The sequence below is a fragment of the Chrysemys picta genome, chromosome 6, assembly GCF_011386835.1.
Source record: "Chrysemys picta bellii isolate R12L10 chromosome 6, ASM1138683v2, whole genome shotgun sequence".
Lineage (NCBI taxonomy): Eukaryota > Metazoa > Chordata > Testudines > Emydidae > Chrysemys > Chrysemys picta.
The window spans coordinates 104,533,039-104,554,757 of record NC_088796.1 but is presented as its reverse complement, the minus strand read 5'-3'; the positions used below and the strand labels follow the sequence as shown (position 1 = coordinate 104,554,757).

At 41.5% G+C, this 21,719-nt stretch overlaps 1 protein-coding gene across 10 annotated transcripts in view; it reads right to left on the bottom strand.

Annotated features, from left to right (window-relative positions):
* The window catches only part of BNC2 (basonuclin zinc finger protein 2), a 445,041-nt gene that overhangs the window by 307,819 nt on the left and 115,503 nt on the right, over positions 1 to 21,719 (bottom strand). The window contains exon 2 of one of the 10 annotated variants that reach the window (XM_042850532.2): positions 2,914 to 2,985. The exons of the other annotated variants lie outside the window; for them this stretch is intronic. The gene's annotated coding sequence lies outside the window, so the exon portion shown is untranslated. The remainder of the gene's footprint in view (positions 1 to 2,913; positions 2,986 to 21,719) is intronic. 10 annotated transcript variants of the gene reach the window in all.

Below are 21,719 nucleotides of genomic sequence, written 5' to 3'. Positions count from 1 at the left end.
ATTGCACCTCACACTTTGCTAAATAATCACCTCCTATATAAAGTGGCCTAACATAGACTAAAAAATGGTTGCCTACCTTTCATAACTGTTAAAAGAACAGGAGTACTTGTGGCACCTTAGAGACTAACAAATTTATTAGAGCATAAGCTTTATGCTCTAATAAATTTGTTAGTCTCTAAGGTGCCACAAGTACTCCTGTTCTTTTTATGGATACAAACTAACACGGCTGCTACTCTGAAACCTTTCATAACTGTTGTTCTTGAAGATATGTTGCTTATGTCCATTCAATTCTAGGTGTGTGAGCGCCCATGTGCACAGTCAGAGATTTTAGCTCTCATGCGTCAGTATATTAGGCACTTCTGGCCCTATGCCCTCTCAGTTCCTTCTTGCCAGCAACTCCGACAGAGGAGTAGGAAAGCAGGTAATGGAATGGACATGAGCCACACATCTTGAAGAACAACAGTTATGAAAGGTGGGTAACTGCTTTTTCTTCTTCGAGTGCTTGCTCATGTCGATTCCATTCTGGGTGACTCACAAGCAGTATTCCTGGAGGTGGGCTTGGAGTCCACGGGCATGGGGTTGTGCTGCTCTACCAAAACCAGCATCATCTCAGGCCTGCTGGGTGAGCGCATAATGAGACGTAAACATGTGGATGGACAATCAGGTGGCGGCCCTGGAGATATCTTGGACCAGCACTGTAGGGTGTAGCCCAAAGAGATTATGTCGAGAACCCAATGGTCTGAGTTAGCTGTGACCAGGCCGACCGGAAGGGGCACAGGCAGTTGAGGAAAGAATAGGAAGGTGGATCCTGGGATGTGACTGGGGCACCATCCTCAAGGCAATCTCAAAATGCTTGTCTCTGGCTTCACTGGTGTCTCGAGGGGCTGAGCTGAGCAGGCGAACAGGAGGATGAGAGGCGGCAGCGTTTAAACTCCTTGTCTCAGTCTTTTTTCTATAGGTGCTCTGCCAGGGAGGCCCCCAGGACCTGGGCGGAGGAGGTGGAGGCAGCGGAGGATGGAACTGTCTCCTAGCCTGCTGAGGAGTATGAAGATTCTACTAAACTAAAACTAACACTTAATCTAATGCAGCAGTTCTCAACGTGTGGCCCAATTAGCACATCGCTGCAGCCCAGCTGTGTGCAAAAAAATATAATCAAAATTTGCTGCTCTGGTCTAGCAGGGGACAGGGCTGAGAAAGTGTCTTGCAGTTTACACCAGTGCTCCTGCCAGCAGGGGGCTGGTGAGCGCCACAGTGGGGCAGGACAGTGGGTCTGTGGGTAGGGTTGGGGGGTGGGGCTCTGAGAACTAGGAGTTTTCCCCAGGTTTTAAGTGGTGCTCCGCTCTTGGCCCGTCTTCTCGGGTCCTAGCTGCCAGCCCGGTGTTGGGGGACGGGGCCTGGCTGCTGCCCGGCAAGATTTGGGGTACAACAGCCCGGTCCCCTGTGGCAAGCTTTAGGGTATAACTGCCCAGCCCCACACCTAGGGCTACACTCTTGGCCCCAATCTGGGCAGGGGTGCTGGGCATAGGGGACTGTGGGTGGTTTTAGGGTGGGGGGTGCTGTGGTTCTCAGCCTGCAGCCCACAGCCCACAATGATAAACAGGTTGAGAACCACTGCTCTAATGGCTAATTAAGTACGTAAGAACTATAGAAAGGAGGTAACAATGGGCTGTTAAGAATCGCTAACGCTCTTGCAATACAAGACAAGGCACTCCGACCAACCATCACAGGCGGTAAGAAGGAAGCGAAAGGGCATAGGGCTGGCAGTGCTTAATATACCGATAAGGCAAAAATCTCCGACAGCGCACACACATCTAGAATGGAATCGATATGAGCAAGCACTCGAAGAAGAACATGGATTATGACTAATACTAACCAAACAAACATGGATGGCATACAGAAATATAAAATCTGTCCTCTCCCTCCCCGGAATGGCATTTTACCTGCCAAGCCAAAATTTGGTGCAGAGCCCTTATATACGTACATTTTGTTGCATTTTGCAGATAGCCCATACAGGTCAGTCATTTGAGCATGTGAGAAATTTTCATCTGGCCTTCTTTTCATGTGTACACCCTTTGGTGTATGCAAAACCCACACGCTCACGTATTTGTCAATAAGCAACTGTGCACATATATTTTGTAACTAGTCGATCAATTACTCAGTGCGTACAAAAATGCTGGTTTTGCATATTCAAATTCCGCACATGTATAAAACAGATTATCTCTTGAATCTTTATTCCTTAATTCTTTGTAACTATATGCAAAGTGTGCCGCATTTTAACGGCTTTTGGAAACCAAGGGATTAGGTTCTGATTCAAAACCCACTGAAGTCAACAGAAAGATTCTCATTGACTCCAAGGGTATGTTTACACTACGGGTAGCGATCGATCTATCGGAGATCGATTTATCGCGTGTAGTGTAGACGCGATAAATCGATCCCTGATCGCTCTCCCGTCGACTGCTGAACTCCAGCTCAGCGAGAGGCAGAAGCAAAGTCGACGGGGGAGCGGTGGCCGTCGATCCCGTGCCACGAGGACGCGAAGTAAGTGATTCTAAGTTGATCTAAGATACGAGAATAGAGTAGCTGAAGTCGATGTAGCTGAAATTGCGTATCTTAGATCAATTCCACCTCCCACCCCGGGTAGACCAGGCCCAAAAGGCTTTTAATCAGGCCCTGTACATCTAATGGAAAAATAGCCATCTAATATCCTGAGTAATAGCATTGTCATTCTTTAATTGTCCAGTAAGGGTGCCACTGCTGAAACAATAGTGCAACTGAGACCATCTCTTAAATGGGACCTTAAAGAATTTTAAAGGGCCAAAGTGGATGGATTTAAAGTCCCAAATAGTAACAAAATGCATACTGACAAAAAGATTACAAATGCATTTACCTTTTAAAACAAAATATTTCACTCACTGTTTTGCCTTCTCTTTCTCCTGCTAGGACATGAGCTCAGGATTCAAGAATAATAGTCACAGGTTCACTGTACTAGTGGATATAATAAATTATCAATCAGTCTATACAAATAATTGAAAGAGGGAATTCAAATACAGTACCTTGATTTAAAAAGCAAATGCATTGGCACAGATTTAAGTCTGCACTCTATTACTGCAGTATTATATGTGTGTTCTTACATAGTCTAGCATCTTTCATGTAATAATAATGTGGGTTTTTAAACAGTATTTTACATTTTTTAGTTATGATTATAAACTAAAGTTTTGCTTTTCTTCTCTGATGTATTAATGGTAAAATCTTGGGATTCAGAGTCATCTGTTGAAGTTCAGTAGAAGACACTTAGTTTAAGGCAACCATCGTAATGCATTTAATTTCATTACACGTTTCCCTTTAATAACACACCTTTGTAATATGCTACTTCTTTGGCTCCTCCAAACAGCCTATAAGATCAAGTCCCTGCAATGCTTATGATCTAAGTATTTGATAATATACTATCTTTTTAAAAGTCTGCTACAATTAAATCTAACTAAACCAAGCTGAAATCTAGATTGTTCACAGAACATTTCTGTTTTAGATAGCTGAAAAGGCACATCATTTACAAACACGAGACTGAACTGAGAATTGCTGTGTGTTCCTAATTACAGACTCTTTCATATAGAGCTGCCTGAGCTGCCCAGTGTCCTAGTAGCTCTCTGGACAATTAGCAAAAGCTGCATTAGCAGGAACTCGGCAGTCTCTGTCTCACTTTTCTCTAGAGAGCAGGGGAATGATGAGTTCCATCACCTGGCCAGCAGCAGCCACAAAGTCACCTCAGGGACTTGGACAAAGAGATTTATCTGCAGCTTTGGCAGCCCTTAAAGCGTGCCTTACTAACAGACCGTCACACTATCATACACTAGCACAAAGTCCTTTTATTAAGGACTGTTGTCTAAGTGACCTGTCACAAGGCTTCATAAAGCAGCATTAATACTGTGGGCCAAAATGCGATTGATCTTTGAGCTTCGTGGTCTCCTGTTGTCAACAGTGCATTATGAAACCAATACTAAATACTTTATAAACAGAACTCCCGACAGTGTATTAGAAGAACAGTGCATATTTCATGCCCTATAGTTAGGTAGCCACATATCCATCAGACAATTAAATAATTTATTAGCTATTCAGAAGTGCAAAAAGAGTCAATAAACTTTTGAATACTTCTAAGCTTACTATTTTATTTGAAAACATACCTGAAGCAAGGGACTAGTTGACCTGCTGAGGTCCGGAAAAACTGAATTTTGATTTTGGATCTTTTCACCTGCCATATCACCCTGATGTTCAGACAAGTCTCTGTGCTCCCCACCTAGTTCAAAAGGCTCTCCCTTGTTTTCAAAATCAGCCACAAATTTGCTGTAACCTTGCTTCCATTATTTTCCGCTATTCCCACTTCCTATACCCGGCATCAGCTTCTTTCCTCTCCCCCTTTGCACAATCTAGCCATTGTGCCTGCAAGACCCTTCTCCTCCGCAGCATCTGTCACCTGGAGCCATCCTTCTGTATTTCCCTTATTGACTCTCCAGCTATTTTCACCCAAAATGTATATATTTATTTTTAAAAAGGACCATAAGTGACTTAAGTGTGAAATGAAAAAAAGTGTCTTTAATATTAGCAATTAACTCTACCACTGGAAAAAAATTGGTTGATCTTATTTTCAAAAGGTGCTGAACACCTACAATTCTCATTCAAGACAATGGGATCTGTGAGAGCTCAGCCACACTGAAGAAAAAAAAAAATCAGGCATTGTACATTTGTTTCCCATCTTGCACCGAGTCTTCTATTGTGCTACCATAATTATACATTAAGAGACAGCAAGAGCATGTAAATGCTTATAGCACATTCTAATTGGCCCTATGTAATTTGCACATTCCCAGTGCTAATGGTACAAGAGCCATTAATAGGTTTAGAGTCTTAAAACATTAATTATTATTGGGCAAATCTAGCCTATTATTTTCTGATTAATCTTCAAGATACAGTTTGTTTTAAGAGAGATCCAAACAATTTGCTATATGAGAATCTCGAATTCATTATAACCTGCATTTCAAATGTTCTATGCCCTGTCCAAGATTATCAGAGGATTTATTCTAACTCAAACTTCTTTAACCTGGGAGTAGTTCCCAAACCTCAGCAGGCGTGGACCTATGTATAGTCTTGTGGGTGCCATGGTTTCACATACTGGCCACATTAATACAGGATAGCAAGCATCTGTAACCCACAGCTGTGAGTGCTCCAGCCCGAAAGCACCCACAAAGTTTTTGCCAATGCAAACCACTCTTCCCAACCCACATCTGAACCACACTGGTTTTCTTTAGGAGCCTGGGCTGATATATAGCCCTGAAACTGAAGCTTTTGGGTTTTCTCCATTCACACAATTAAAGAGGGTTAGGGAGTGCTGGGGAGAAGAGGGGAAGTTGGGTCTAGATGACAAACACACTGAGCAAGATCTTCACCCTTACTCTGGCCCCTGTATGCCCACAACTTGCTAACCCTCCTATTTCCACCTTTCCTCTGCACTGGCACCAGTTGGAAGCTGTGAGGAACTGAACATTTCCACATTACCACCTGACATAAAATTGCTTTTCTCACTCCCTTTTAGCCTAAAAACTGTGCTTCCAGGCTGCTGTGAGGAAGGTGAAGACCCCCTACAGACACCTTGCGAATTTGACACAGACAAAAATTTTAAAAAATCGTTCCTTCCTGATCCCAAAACAGATCCACAGCATCCTGGAAACACAGCTGAGCTCAACTGGGGGAAAGGAGGGGACAACCATAGTGTCAAGAAGGCCACTGGATGTCTGGGAAAGCTTTAAATATAAAGGAGAGACCTGGAAGTCAATCTGCTCGCTCTCGCCTTCCTCACAGCTAGGCAAGGGGTGGCAGAGAAAGTTCTCCCCCGAGGAACATTCCCTCATGCACTGAGGCACGAGAAAGGCACAGGGAGGGGAAAGGCTTCCAGTGGCTTTGTATGAGTGCTCCTCTACCCAGCTATTCAGAATGCAAGTGGTTGGCTCTCCCCCTGCAAATCCAACCAAATCCCCCATCCCCATATTGAGACAGGGGCAGCGGCCATGTGAGCGCTACCTATTTCAAATAGCACTTTTGGTTTAATCGGTTGATTACTAGCTATTGGTAGAGAATTAATACACAGGCAAGAATCATGCTACAGGTTACTACCAATGTGACTATTTCTTCCCATTTCCCACTCTTTGCATTAACTCCTTGGACACCAGTAAAATCCGCAGCATGAGAATAATCAATCATGAGAACAAACTAGATCCATTCAGTGAAACTGATGGATTGCCATGAATGGGCGATAAAAAAAAGGAACAGAGAGATCAGTAGCTTCTGCCCTTGCTCCCCAACATTGTTCACCAAAAAGCCTAAAATTGCTAATCTGCTGCTGAACAAGTATCTCCTAAAAGGCAATACTATGTTCTCTCTCTGCCACTTCACCACTCAGACAATTTTAGTGAGTTTTACGTTTAGCTCAGCAAATCAAATCTTGTATGACATGAAAGCAAATAACATTCCAGTATTTTATTAGTCTAAATTAAAGGAAAGCCTGGCGAGCATTTGTCAGGATTTGAAACCTATTGCAGGTATCACACGCTGTCACTCTAAGACTGTTCTTAGCAATCAAAGACTTAGCATCTTACCAGCGATCTACCGGGGCAGCGATCTGCTTTTTAAAGAAATACAAGGAATAGCAAGACTTGCCTTCCTTCTTTTCACTTGAAGATTCCTTAGAGAAATGTAGTAGGAACTTTATAAGCACTCCACTGAATGAGTAAAGATGTAGAACCTTTCACAAAGACATCTTTACTGAACGATTGGTCAGGCATTTGAGTTAAATACCGTAAGCATTAACCTAAACTAACAGAATAGTCAATCTCAACAAAATAAGGGCACAAATAGATTTTTTTTCCTTTGCAGGTCACCTTTAAAAGACTGGGGAATGTAGGTTTCAATGTAAATGACTGTTAGACTATATTAACCTAGTATACTTAACCTAACATGAAGGCTAGCCTTATAAAAAGCAGCTAAGAAGAAAGGAACACCTAACTTCCAATCTTCTGGACAACGCTCAAAAGAAAACTCCAGTCATTTACTGTCCAATGTGGAATAGCCTTTAAGAAAATACACACACACTTTAAAATCATTATTATTTAAGGAATGCCTTTTGAACTTTCAACTTTTCCATAGCTGTGTCTCGGAAGTCAACCCACGGAGGCTATATTCCGCATCCCTCCCCCATAGAGGAAAACACAATAGGACGAATCACTGGATTGAAATTAATAAGCAAACCACAAGAATTGATTAGCATTACATTTCAATATAATTTTGTAAAACTTTTTCAGGTGATCACAATTTTAATTTGACTTCACTTTTATTTATTTTATTAGCAGATCAAGTCCAGCAATTTCAGAAGGACAGCATCCCTGCTCCTTGCTCAGCAATGTTACACCTCTGATCTCCCTTCCTCTGTTCTATCATTAGCTTTGAATACACTTTTGTTTTGTTTTGTTTTAACCACAGAAAATTCAGGTTCGCAAAACTTAATGATGATGACTTTTCAGTTTCCTAAGGAGTTCACTGCACTTTGCTTTATATTTAAGGCTTAATTCTGATCTTATATAAGCATGAATACTTATCTGGTAATTTCAGCTCCTGAACTTGTGTATACATGCACAGCAGCTGATTTTCACAAGATCTGAAGCAACTGCTTCAGATCTGAGATCAGAACCAAATCCATAGCATCTTGTATTACTAAGTTTTTGTCTATATAATTACGCTTACAATTAAGTGTATATTCTGATACTTGTTCTTGTGTCAAGTGCATCTAAGAAACTGAAGAAGTATTTTCTGTTTTTGTTTAACAAGAAGATTTTATTGGCCATTTAGAAGGGAACTGAAAAATATGTTCATTGTTACTACCAATAGTCACAGCATTTGTAATTTACATTAAAAGTAATGCCTAGAGATCCTAACTAAGCTCAGGCCACATTGTGCTAGGTGCTGTACAAACAAAGTGAGAGACCGTCTGTTCCCTGAAACATTTACAATCTGAGCAAACAAAACAGACAAAAGATGGAAGAAAGGAAGTATTTTTATCCTCGTTTTCATTGATGGGGAATTGATACACACATAGATTAAATCTGGAATTTTCAGAAGATTTAGCATCCACAGCTGGGGCTAAATTTTCAACAGAGCTCAGTATGTTAGATGTTGAGCTCTTTTGAAAAATCTATCAATATCACAAGAGCAGTTACAGGGTACTGGTCCTTATTTACTTACCTAATGGGAGTGGACCTCTCTGAAGAGGAGCTGGCCTCAGTGGTGGGTGCTGAATACTTGAAAGTCCATTTCTGAGTGCTTTTGAAAATCTGACCGTAAGGGCTTTGCCATGATCATACAGGAAGTCCAAGGCAAAGCCATCGACCCAAACTCCTAAGTACTAAGCCACTGTTTTAATCACAAGGTCATCCTCCCTCTTCATCCTTGTTTCAGCACTGCAGTGGCTAAATAAATCCACAAAGCCAAATTCACTCAATGAGCAACTAGCATAGCAGAGAGGGAACTAGTCCTGCACTTCCAATCTTTATCTATGTATGGACACCACACAGCCTAAACCTGGTGGTTAAATTTCACAGCAAACAATGTTTTTAAAAGATCGTGAAAATATTCATGTTTCTTTTCTACTTTCCAACCAGCTCTAATACTAACTCCACCTTGTGGCTTATGACTCAGTAAAATCAACACATGCACTTCCTAAACAACATATAGACAGCAATTAGAACAGTATAGAAATTACTGTCAGATTGTCTATTTCATCCCTAACATGACTTGATCACCCCACATCAAATGCATGATATGGTCCTGATTCTTTGGAGGACAAAGTCAGTGCTTGAAGTTTTATGACTCAAGTAGCACCAAACCCCACTAATCCTGCTTTCAAGTGTAGGAAGCAAAGGAGGTAATGCTGGGATGAAAACAAAATGTGGGGAAGGGGAAGCCTACACGTAACCCTGAGAAATGGAAGGGAACAGTTTATTAACACAACTGCCCGTTTTTTTAAAAACAAATTAGAATACATGTCATTAGAATCTAAAACACGTTTCTAGTGAATTTCTATATAAATATGATTTACAAATTCCAATGAATATGTGCCACAGCTGGCAGAATATGTTACTATAATAAATCGCTATTAAATAACTGTAAATCTTTGTAATGGCATTATGTCTAAAAATGTGTGCACAAATATGAATATTTTGTTCAGAAACATTCTTCACATAAGGAAAAAAAAAATTATAAAACTTACCATGTTGGTACTACGCATCACTCAATGCATAAATGGGGAAATAAAATTCACATAAATAGTGCTTAATCGACTGTAGTTTCATGTTAGCAATTGCATCAGAACAAATTGCATGGTAAAGGGTGATGGCATAAGTACCATACTTCAGGGCTTTTTTATGTTAATATTCATATTTCTGGTAGTGAACTTCAGTTCTGAGTACACAATGTATCACCTGAGCAACACATTTACAAAGCAAGTATCGGTAAATATTGTTAACTGTACATCTACCTTCTTCACAAACCTTCCTTAAGAATTAGATACTGTATTCCTAAAAAAAAAATACACATGCAACACTTAATTTTAACTTGTGTTCCCTTTGATGTGCAGCAGATGGACATTTACAGTAATCCATTACATCAGAAATCAGCTATTTGCTCATTCCAAAACTTCCCATGCCTTATTTAGCTATTACAAGATTTCATTTGTCAAAGTGCAGACACAGTGCTGATGTCGCATCCAATGGTGCTTTGCTATAGTCAAGATGAGCTGCAGCAAAGCGACAGGCCCAAGAGTACCTCGCTACAGAGTATGATTGCTTCCACTGCCTCTTGGGATAGGTAAATTATTAACTGACACTTTCTCAACTGAAGAACTGTCTAAGATAAACCCATTAAAACTGTTAGCCTACAGAACACTTCACACTGCTGGTTTGTTAAATCTTTGTCAACGTCGTCATTGGGCTAATCTTTTTAAAAAATATTTAAATATACAGATATAGATAGATACTGAGTCAACATAATAGTTACTTGTAAAACTATGAATTATGAAACAGAAGTTTCTCCTACCTTTGGTTTTGTTTACATTTGTAGGACAAACTGAACCTCATAGTTAGGAGAGGTTTGGTAGAAGGAGAACTATAACCAGGAATGATAAAAGCCCATCTATCACCATTACAAATATATTAACCACTGTGATCTATCTGATTAAATTTAGCTGCCGAATTCACTACAAACAGATGATAAATAGGTTATTATTGAATGAGTGCACCACAACCAACAAAGCCTGAGCAAATTAACAAATACTAATGTAATATAAACGAGATGCGTGAAGTGATCTTCAAAATTTACCAGCCCAGACAAGATCTACTCACCTATCCCCCGATGATGGTAAAAACTAATATTTAACTCATGTCAAAAAAAAGTTTCTCACCCAAAGTGAGTTGACATGCAGATTTTTGCAAGGCAGATATATCCAGCTTTGCCTGGAAGGTTTATGATTCTTTGTGCATCTTTCCTCAAAGGGGATGCTGCAGTATCGAGAATCATGAATTCCAAAGTTGAAACTTGTGTAGTTTTACATTGTATTATTTTGGTAGTCTAATTTTTTTACTTTCCTACCATATGTACTCTGTCCCAACGGCCATATATCTCGCTTACATGCAAGGAAGCTGCCACAGAATGTGCTATACCATATATATAACATGTTGTTTCTCATATGAATTTAGTTAATCCCGAAACATATTGCATACACTAACAACCTACTAGGGCTAATAGTTAAGTCAAAATGGCTTTTCTTCATGTACAGCTCACTAACTAGCAAATTTCTGCCCTTGTCCACATGCAAAGCTGCTATCGACACTCCCTCTAACATAAGCATGGAAGAAAATCCACTCTATCACCCCAAATCCAATCACACTTGCCAAAACATGATCAGTGAAACTCTGTATGGAATTAAAATGGTCTTTACGACAGGGAGAAGAGAATACATCTGGACATGATGGGTATGGGTGGAGACAACAGAAAACTTTTTCAATTAAATAAGTTTTATACCAGATTCAGCACGAGACACAGAGCCAGGAGCTCCTGCATTCTAATCCTGGGCCCTCTTCTGACACAGTGTACAGGCTTGGGCAAGTTTAATAGGACCACATTTTCAAACATGGACTCTAATTTAGACAGCCTCATTTTTTGGTTGCTGGACTTCAGGCACCTACTGACCTAATTTGCAGAGCTGCTGATTAGCTTCTATCACAAACGTGGGTGTTCAGCACTTTTGAAAAACCAGAGCTCAAATTGGGTACCCAAAAATGGAGGCATACAAAATTAGAAGCCGTTTCTGAAGATGTGATCTTAAATTCTTTGCATTTAGGCATCTATAAAATGGGGATAATTCTTAGTCTACTTCATAAGGACATTAATCCTCACAATGTTTGTCAAATACATTGTAATGCAAATGGCAGATATTTTTAAAAGCATATTAAGGAATTGACTTTTTTGCTTTACAGAGAACGTAACTGGATGGCAGACAAGGTTAACAGAAACATTCAAAAGCATTAATGCAGCATCTGTATATGAACAACGTGTGTGTACTAACAGACATATTGTGTGGGTGTATATGTACTGTACACTCCAGTTAAAAGCTCTCCTTGCCTGGAGAAGGGGAGTGTCTTTTTTACAGTAACTTGGTTTTCTTAAATTGGTATTAAGTTGGTGTTAATTTTCTTAAATTGGTGTTGGTCCTGCTTTGAGTAGGGGGTTGGACTAGATGACCTCCTGAGGTCTCTTCCAACCCTAATCTTCTATGATTCATTCACCCTGGAGGTCAGGAGGATTTTTAAGGGGATAGGACTGTTAGGTGCTTTGAAATTCTTAAAATGAATATGAAACAGTAGGTGTAAAATAAAGACAAGTAAGCGAATTACAGGGCTGTAATTCCATCCAGGGGCTCTGGTGACGATGTAAACCACAAGCCGCATAGCCTGTGTAGCATATATAGACACCATAACCTGGAGACAAATTACTCACACAGACACACACAATGCAAAACAAGCCTGTTTTTTACTTTTATATTTAATGCAGTCCAAATCCCAGTCTCACTCCCACACACACTTGCTCCCAGTCCCCTTACTGCTGCCTTCACCTATCCCTTTATCTTCCTTTCAGCCTGCCAAATGGCTCTGGCTGTAGTTGCATTTAACCCCTGTGAGGGATTGATGCAAAAGTGGTATCAATATTCTGATCCCATTCTTTTTGAAGCTCTCTACCAAAGCAGCTTGCAGCTTTCCCTACTCCCATTGAAGTATTTCTTTGACCACTGCCACAGCAATTTTTTCTTACCATTCTGAAAGCTATAGTTGGAGGTCAGAGGGGCTATTCCCTACCACTATGGCAGCAGCACTTTGGTCATCATAAAGACTCTATCCTATTGGTTTAGTGACTGGTTCCATCACATAATAAAAAGTTGTAACATATATCCCTGTGAATTTTAACTGGCTGATTTTCATAATTCCTGGGAGTGACATCACAACGGTCTATTACATGGCTTTTATTTTACCACATGGACTGCCCCTGTACACAACATTCATCAATTCATTAGGTTTTTGCATTAAGAGTATAGTACCAAATAATAAAGCGAAATTGAACATAGCTTAATATCTATAACAGGGTGCTTGCATGATGACCTATTTCTTTGCACAATGCAGTTCCACAAGGGGCTTGGTGTATCAGAACTGTGAGTATTTCTGTCTTTTGCAGGAGAGCCCAAAATGCTCTCTGGTCTTTCCAAGCCATTGGTTTATAGTAGAGCAGTTTTCCAGGAGGATGCATTTCCTCAAAGGGGAATGGCTACGCAGGTGGTGTCGGAGAGAAGGCTTTGGATTCTTCGACCATGGGATGGTGTTCCAAGAAGAAGGAGTGCTAGGCAGAGACGGGCTCCACCTAACGAAGAGAGGGAAGAGCATCTTCGCCAGCAGGCTGGCTAACCTAGTGAGGAGGGCTTTAAACTAGGTTCACCGGGGGAAGGAGACCAAAGCCCTGAGGTAAGTGGGGAAATGGGATCCTGGGAGGAAGCACAAGCAGGAGAGCGCAAGAGGGGAGGACTCCTGTCTCATGCTGAGAAAGAGGGACGATCATTGAGTTATCTTAAGTGCCTATACACAAATGCAAGAAGCCTGGGAAACAAGCAGGGAGAACTGGAAGTCCTGGCACAGTCAGGGAACTATGATGTGATTGGAATAACAGAGACTTGGTGGGATAACTCACATGACTGGAGTACTGTCATGGATGGATATAAACTGTTCAGGAAGGACAGGCAGGGCAGAAAAGGTGGGGGAGTTGCGTTGTATGTAAGAGAGGAGTATGACTGCTCAGAGCTCCGGTATGATACTGCAGAAAAACCTGCGAGTCTCTGGATAAAGTTGAGAAGTGGGAGCAACAAGGGTGATGTCGTGGTTGGAGTCTGCTATAGACCACCAGACCAGGGGGATGAGGTGGACGAGGCTTTCTTCTGGCAACTAGCAGAAGTTGCTAGATCGCAGGCCCTGGTTCTCATGGGAGACATTAATCACCCTGATATCTGCTGGAAGAGCAATACAGCGGTGCACAGGCAATCCAGGAAATTTTTGGAAAGCGTAGGGGACAATTTCCTGGTGCAAGTGCTGGAGGAACCAACTAGGGGCAAAGCTTTTCTTGACCTGCTGCTCACAAACAGGGAAGAACTAGTAGGGGAAGCAAAAGTGGATGGGAACCTGGGAGGCAGTGACCATGAGATGGTCGAGTTCAGGATCCTGACACAAGGAAGAAAGGAGAGCAGCAGAATATGGACCCTGGACTTCAGAAAAGCAGACTCTGACTCCCTCAGGGAACAGATGGGCAGGATCCCCTGGGAGAATAACATGAAGGGCAAAGGGGTCCAGGAGAGCTGGCTGTATTTTAAAGAATCCTTATTGAGGTTGCAGGAACAAACCATCCCGATGTGTAGAAAGAATAGTAAATATGGCAGGCGACCAGCTTGGCTAAACAGTGAAATCCTTGCTGATCTTAAACGCAAAAAAGAGGCTTATAAGAAGTGGAAGATTGGACAAATGACCAGGGAGGAGTATAAAAATATTGCTCAGGCGTGCAGGAGTGAAATCAGGAAGGCCAAATCACACTTGGAGTTGCAGTTAGCAAGAGATGTTAAGAGTAACAAGAAGGGTTTCTTCAGGTATGTTAGCAACAAGAAGAAAATCAAGGAAAGTGTGGGCCCCTTACTGAATGAGGGAGGCAACCTAGTGACCGAGGATGTGGAAAAAGCTAATGTACTCAATGATTTTTTTGCCTCTGTCTTCACGCACAAGGTCAGCTCCCAGATTGCTGCACTGGGCAGTACAGCATGGGGAGAAGGTGACCAGCCCTCTGTGGAGAAAGAAGTGGTTCAGGACTATTTAGAAAAACTGGACGTGCACAAGTCCATGGGGACGGATGCGCTGCATCCGAGGGTGCTAAAGGAGTTGGCGGGTGAGATTGCAGAGCCATTAGCCATTATTTTTGAAAACTCATGGCGATCGGGGGAGGTCCCAGATGACTGGAAAAAGGCTAATGTAGTGCCCATCTTTAAAAAAGGGAAGGAGGATCCGGGGAACTACAGGCCAGTCAGCCTCACCTCAGTCCCTGGAAAAATTATGGAGCAGGTCCTCAAGGAATCAATTATGAAACATTTAGAGGAAAGGAAAGTGATCAGGAACAGTCAGCATGGATTCACGAAGGGGAAGTCGTGCCTGACTAACCTAATTGCCTTCTATGATGAGATAACTGGCTCTGTGGATGAGGGGAAAGCAGTGGATGTGTTATTTCTTGACTTTAGCAAAGCTTTTGATACTGTCTCCCACAGTATTCTTGCCACCAAGTTAAAGAAGTATGGGCTGGATGAATGGACTGTAAGGTGGATAGAAAGCTGGCTAGATCGTCGGGCTCAACGGGTAGTGATCAATGGCTCCATGTCTAGTTGGCAGCCGGTTTCAAGCGGAGTGCCCCAAGGGTCGGTCCTGGGGCCGGTTTTGTTTAATATCTTTATTAATGATCTGGAGGATGGTGTGGACTGCACTCTCAGCAAGTTTGCAGATGACACTAAACTAGGAGGCGTGGTAGATACACTAGAGGGTAGGGATCGGATACAGAGGGACCTAGACAAATTAGAGGATTGGGCAAAAAAAAACCTGATGAGGTTCAACAAGGACAAGTGCAGAGTCCTGCACTTAGGACGGAAGAATCCCATGCACTGCTACAGACTAGGGACCGAATGGCTAGGTAGCAGTTCTGCTGAAAAGGACCTAGGGGTCACAGTGGACGAGAAGCTGGATATGAGTCAACAGTGTGCTCTTGTTGCCAAGAAGGCTAACGGCATTTTGGGCTGTATAAGTAGGGGCATTGCCAGCAGATCGAGGAACGTGATCGTTCCCCTTTATTCGACATTGGTGAGGCCTCATCTGGAATACTGTGTCCAGTTTTGGGCCCCACACTACAAGAAGGATGTGGAAAAATTGGAAAGAGTCCAGCGGAGGGCAACAAAAATGATTAGGGGTCTGGAGCACATGACTTATGAGGAGAGGCTGATGGAACTGGGATTGTTTAGTCTCCAGAAGAGAAGAATGAGGGGGGATTTGATAGCAGCCTTCAACTACCTGAAGGGGGGTTCCAAAGAGGATGGAGCTCGGCTGTTCTCAGTGGTGGCAGATGACAGAACAAGGAGCAATGGTCTCAAGTTGCGGTGGGGGAGGTCCAGGTTGGATATCAGGAAAAACTATTTCACTAGGAGGGTGGTGAAACACTGGAATGCGTTACCTAGGGAGGTGGTGGAGTCTCCTTCCTTGGAGGTTTTTAAGGCCCGGCTTGACAAAGCCCTGGCTGGGATGATTTAGCTGGGAATTGGTCCTGCTTTGAGCAGGGGGTTGGACTAGATGACCTCTTGAGGTCCCTTCCAACTCTGATATTCTATGATTCTATGATAAGTAGTTATACTGTCAGAGAGAGGTTGGCAATATTGTTGGGGAGACTACTCCAACCTTGGTTTGTACTATTCTTGATTTCTGGGTCTCTGCCTAAGTGGTGGAGCTAGGCATAAGCAAACTAAGCAATTGCTTAGGGCCCCAAAAGGATCCTGATTTAGTATTACCCCAAAAAAACATTAATCTTCTTTAATGTGGACTTTTTAACAATTGTACTACTATGTGTTGTTTTGCAGTATTTTTAGAGGGGGAGTCAGGTCAGGAGTAAAGTGCATTAAAAAATATTCCTGCCTAGGGCCCCAAATGGTCTACACCTTCTCTGCATACGGTACATGTTTAGGTCAGACAGGGACCAGGGAGAGCGCCCACATTGGGAAGATGTAGCTATGCCAGATGACAGAGAGTTAAGGGGTTAACACACGAGACTTTGGATGTAAACTGATCACATCCTTGGCAGAAGACAGGAAAGAAGACTTGTTTCATTCAATCCATGGAGAGCTGTGTCTTATGTACAATTTCACTTGTCTCTTCGACATCAGGGTCAGAAGCAAGATACCATTAGTCAGATCCAGTATGGCAAATCATGTATTCTCACACAAATGTGTTCAGAACAATCACGGTACTTTTGAAGAAAAAAAAATGCTGTAGTTTCCATGCTTCTGAAACAAGAGAATCTGAAACATGGGAGGCGATTGCGGTTTAATTTAAGGAAGTAAAACTAACAGATTGAAAAATAGGATACTGAATACTTTACTATCTTAGCAACCACAGACTGGGCACAAAGCAAATGGAACAATAGCTGCTTGCTCTAAGCTGGATTCCTATTTGTGCATGTCATGTCTTAAAGAGTTCTACTATAAAAGTAAAAGGATCTCCGTTGGAAGACCCATGACAGAGACTGAAGGGAAAAAGTAACCTAAGCCTAACATGAAACAGTTTTATTACTTAGATATTTGAGTTACAAAGTATGTGATTGGCATTAAAATATGGCTCAGTATTGGTTCCTAATAAAAATTAACCTTGCTCTCTTCCCACCCACACAAAAGTAATTTTGTTTAGAAACTTCCATTTTTTTGGCCTCAGCCCATATGAGGGGTGTGTAATACATACAGTGCCAGTAATTGCTTCCATACAATACAAATGTTTTAAAACATTTTGCATTCTTGTTATGATTATGCATGACATTTATATTGTATTTAAAACTCCAAAGGTCTTACAGATTTTACTTTTGTCTACAGAAAACAAAAGACTTACATGGTATAGAATATTTCTCTAATATATCTACAAAAGTAAAAAGAATCATGCCTTTTTTATTTTCAGTTAATACGCTATGAACTCTTGTCCTCTCCACATTTGTTTTATCCATTGAAAGCACAAATATGTACATAGCGTGCCAGGCTCTTAGAAGTGTGTAGACCAGTACAGTTGTGCCTACATTCATAGCAAATGCATGTTAAACCAGTGAGTTAGACCTATAGCTTGTCATTTGCACCTGCAATGATTGCACTTATGATAACTGCAAGAAGAAATTATGGGCCCACTCCTGCAAGCAAGCATGTGAATAACTTTATACACAGAAGCGTTCCTATGTATTCAATGGGACTACTCATGTTTTTAAAATTAGTCGTGTGTGTTTGCAGGATCACGGCTATGTGTGGGTGTTTTTAACACCTGAGTCTTAATTTTTAAGTGCAATTTTACCTATATTTCAAAGCATTAACAAGACGTGTGTGTATTTGTTGTCCATTCATTTTAATACAATATTGACATATTACTATACTTCCTATATGCTTTCCTGGCTGGCTTACACAGCTAATTTTAACCTTATGACTACAGCAAACAATCACATACTGGACATTCTATTGTCTAGGTAATAAAGTCTCATATTTCCTTCTTCTAAAACTACAGTAAAAGAGATGAAACTTTATATATCATATACCATGCCTTTTTATTCAATATGCCCAACGGTGTTAAATGCATAAATCCAACACTTGCCAACATTGTAGCTATTAGGTTCTGATTGGGGGTGATGGGTGACCAGCAGCAATGGAGATCTACATAAACTTTTCCTGATGTTATGAAATGTTCAGATGAGTGTTTTTCCACTTAAATTTCCAGATGAGACCAGAATTAGAGATATGTCATGGAAAGTCTATTGTTGCAAGATTTCCACTAAATTTTGCATACACGGATATGGAATGATCAGAAGGTCTAGATTCATGAGACTACTACCGCCAGTTCTATCAAAATCATTTTTTTCCCTCCTGGTTTTCTAAAAACTATCCAGAAGGTTATCTGGCTTACCTGCAGCTTTTCTAAGGGTATGTCTACACTGCCCACGTTACAGCGCGGCACTCCAGATTCCTGTTATTTTTCCTCTCCTTTGTTCCATACTCTGGCCTCATTAAACCCCGGTCATTCACTTTCTACTGCAGAGGTCTTCAGAGCCCTTAGAACTCCACACACTCCGTACCTTACTACTATTTTCAGTAATACCTATGCTAGGCTATAATTCAGGGTCTGCTATACACACAGGAGTCTGAAACCCCATCCCCATTTCCCCACCACTACTACATCCTGTCCCCCTTCCAAAATGGCATTTCTCCTCCACTATCTCCAACTTCCCCACTAATCCATGATCTGTGCCATACCCAAATCATCCCCCTTTCAATTTACAGTGCCCCATCAACCCTATTTGCACCAAGAAAGCTGTCCCGGTTTTTGCTGTTAAAAATTGTCACTCTACTACAATTGTTCATACAAACAAACAAACCAAACTTGAGTTTGGATAAACATCCAAAGAACAAACTCTAAACCTTTTGAGGTACACCCAGTGCTAGCTCTAAAAAACATCCCTGCCCCTCTCTACATCCATGACATACAGATTTAGTACAGTTGTGCATTGTACCTCCACTGCAAGCCCCTATCTTCACTGGGCATTTGGCAAACTTAGTCCTCTGTCTTTGCGGAGGGTTATTTAAAACAAAATACAAAGAAAAACTATGAAGAGGAACTCCCCTTCAGGTAAACTGTTACAGTAAACTCCACTTCCAGCTAAATTAAAGTGAAAGTCTCAAATTGCTTAAAAATAGGGCTGTCAACTTTTGTAGTGAAGCTTCACTGAGCTTATAAGCGAAGTGTTATTCCATTCAAAGGTGTTCAGCTGTGCTAATTCTATAGGAACATATAAATGAACACCTTCCAGGTGGTTGTTAAAAGTGGTCTTCCAATGAAATGATCACTACTTCTTCTCTAGTCTGGATAGACACAGATGAGTAAAGAAGTTTCAACTTCCCAGTGGAGGGGATAAATTGTTGGCTCCCAGTCTTACAGCAGCTGCTTCCAGTGGGAAGTTGAAAGAACCACAGCTTGCCTTCCTACAGCTGCTCTTAAGAGAAGTAACTATACAACTTTCCAGAGAAATCCCCACACACAACTGCAAATGGCTCTTCCAACTGCCCAGCAACATCCCCATGGTTGAGAAGTATTGTGCGTTTTGGGCACTGTTCTATTATAGTTAGAGTGAAGTTTTTCATGAAACAAACACTTCTGTTGAATTCTGTGGTTGTGCAGCAGAATTTGGTGCTACTGAAATGTACGGAAACTGTGTATATGAGTGAGTGATGTTGCTCATTACCAGCCAGCCCACAGAGAAAATGCTACTGCTGCCAGGAGCTACACAAATTGTCCTTTAGCTCAGTTGGTAGAGCCTGGTGGTTTTGCCACTGTGGGTATGTCAGCAACTAGACATCCATGGCTGGCCTGTGCCAGCCGACTCAGGCTTGCGGGGCTCAGGCTGCGGGGCTGTTTCATTGTGGTGTAGGTTTCTGGCTCGGGCTGGAGCTTGAGCTCTGGGACCCTTGCACCCTGCAGAATCCTGAAGTCTGCACAGCAATGAAACAGCCCCGCAGCCCAAACCCAAGTTGGCTGGCACAGATATGTGTAGCTATATCTAGAATGGCTAGGGTTCGAGCCCCACCTACCCTTGTGCGTGTGTGATTGTGTCTATTGTCTGTATCAGATAGCTTCATTACACTACAAGTAATTGCCACGGATCATCATTATTTGCATATAAAACTTCACAAAGATTTATACAAAAAACCAAAACAAAAAAAAACTCAAAAAAATTTAAGGGACTAAGCACAAAACAACAGAAGGTGGGTGGAGCGAGAGAAGAAATTCACTGCTGAAAGGTACCATATTTTCTCAATTTAACATACTTAATGAGAACTGAGCAACAGAAACTCTGAAAAAATCAAGATGAGAATATGCCCTGAAGATTAGAATCCTAGGCACAATGGGACATATTCTTAACTAATTCCTTACTGTGTCCTATTACATCTAGATATTAGAAAAGATGTAAACGATTTTACATTTTGCCCTTCACTGTGTATTTTCTCACTTTCAGAATTTTCTGTCACAACATTAATGTTCTTTTAATGTATTTTTTCCCTGAGTGATGCATCATATTTATCTCTGTAACGATCTATCAATATTACCTTTAATTGAGGTTAATTTTTTTCAACTTAGCATAACTTCCCAGTTCTGCAGCTTTGAGCATGGAGAACTCCTGCACCTGCCGAAGAGCTTAAACATGTTTCATGAACTGAAGTTGTATCTTTTCCTCACTCACAAACATGATTTCATGATAACACTTACAAAACATGACCTGATCAAGAGGGAAGATAAAACTGGAAACCTGGCACTGCTAGCAGTATGACAAATGGAGCAGAAGCAAGTGCTAACAGGTAGTGGGCAGTGGAAGGGCTGAGAAGAGATGGGACTAGAGATTGCATGAGACCCTATGCAACTGCATAAGCCTCAGGATGGTGCTGTCTATGGACCTTGCATACTGCCTTTAGATGTACTATCTAAACAACATACCCAGTTACACAAGAACGATCGATCTCTCTCTCACACACACACACACACACACACACAATCAAACCCTGGACCTGCTTTTCAGGGTAGGTGCGTATGTACAAAACACAAGGACACCACACTAGCCCAGATGGGCTACCACCTCCTCTAGGCTAAACAATTCTCCCAATCTCCAGGCAAGAAGCAAGGAAGGAAACTCAAGTTTTGGTGACAAAACATGGGCATGTGCTGATAGGAGCCAGTACAAAGAATTCATTCAAGTTGGCCTCTGCCTCCACCTTGACAGTTCCCGTATCCTGAATCCCTCTCGGTCAGGCCTTAAGCCAGCACATGTAACATATATATTGCTGTTAGCCCTGTCTGATGCTCCTATTATTTGTAATACAGTATCATCTATGGATCCCAAAACAGGGATCCGTGCCACATTGTGCTAGCCATTGCACATATATTGAGATGAACAAAGAAAGAATGAGGGCAAAGGAAGAAAAGCGAGAGGGGAAGTGGAAGACAAGATAAACAGGAAAATAAGCATTAGTTATGACTTGCCAACTGCCTAGCCATTAATGTCCAGCAACACCATCTAGTTATTTCAGCAAAAGTGAGTTCTACAAATGGGATTTGAAGGCGTATAGCAGGGGTAATCTATTTTTTGTTAAGGTCCAAATTTCTTGGTCAAGGTATAGTCAAGGTCTAGGCTCCAGAGGAAAATATTTCAAAAATAACAATAATATTTATAATAGTAAGTAAATAAAAAGATATTGCGGTCAGTTCAAAAGCATCTGGCAGTCCAGA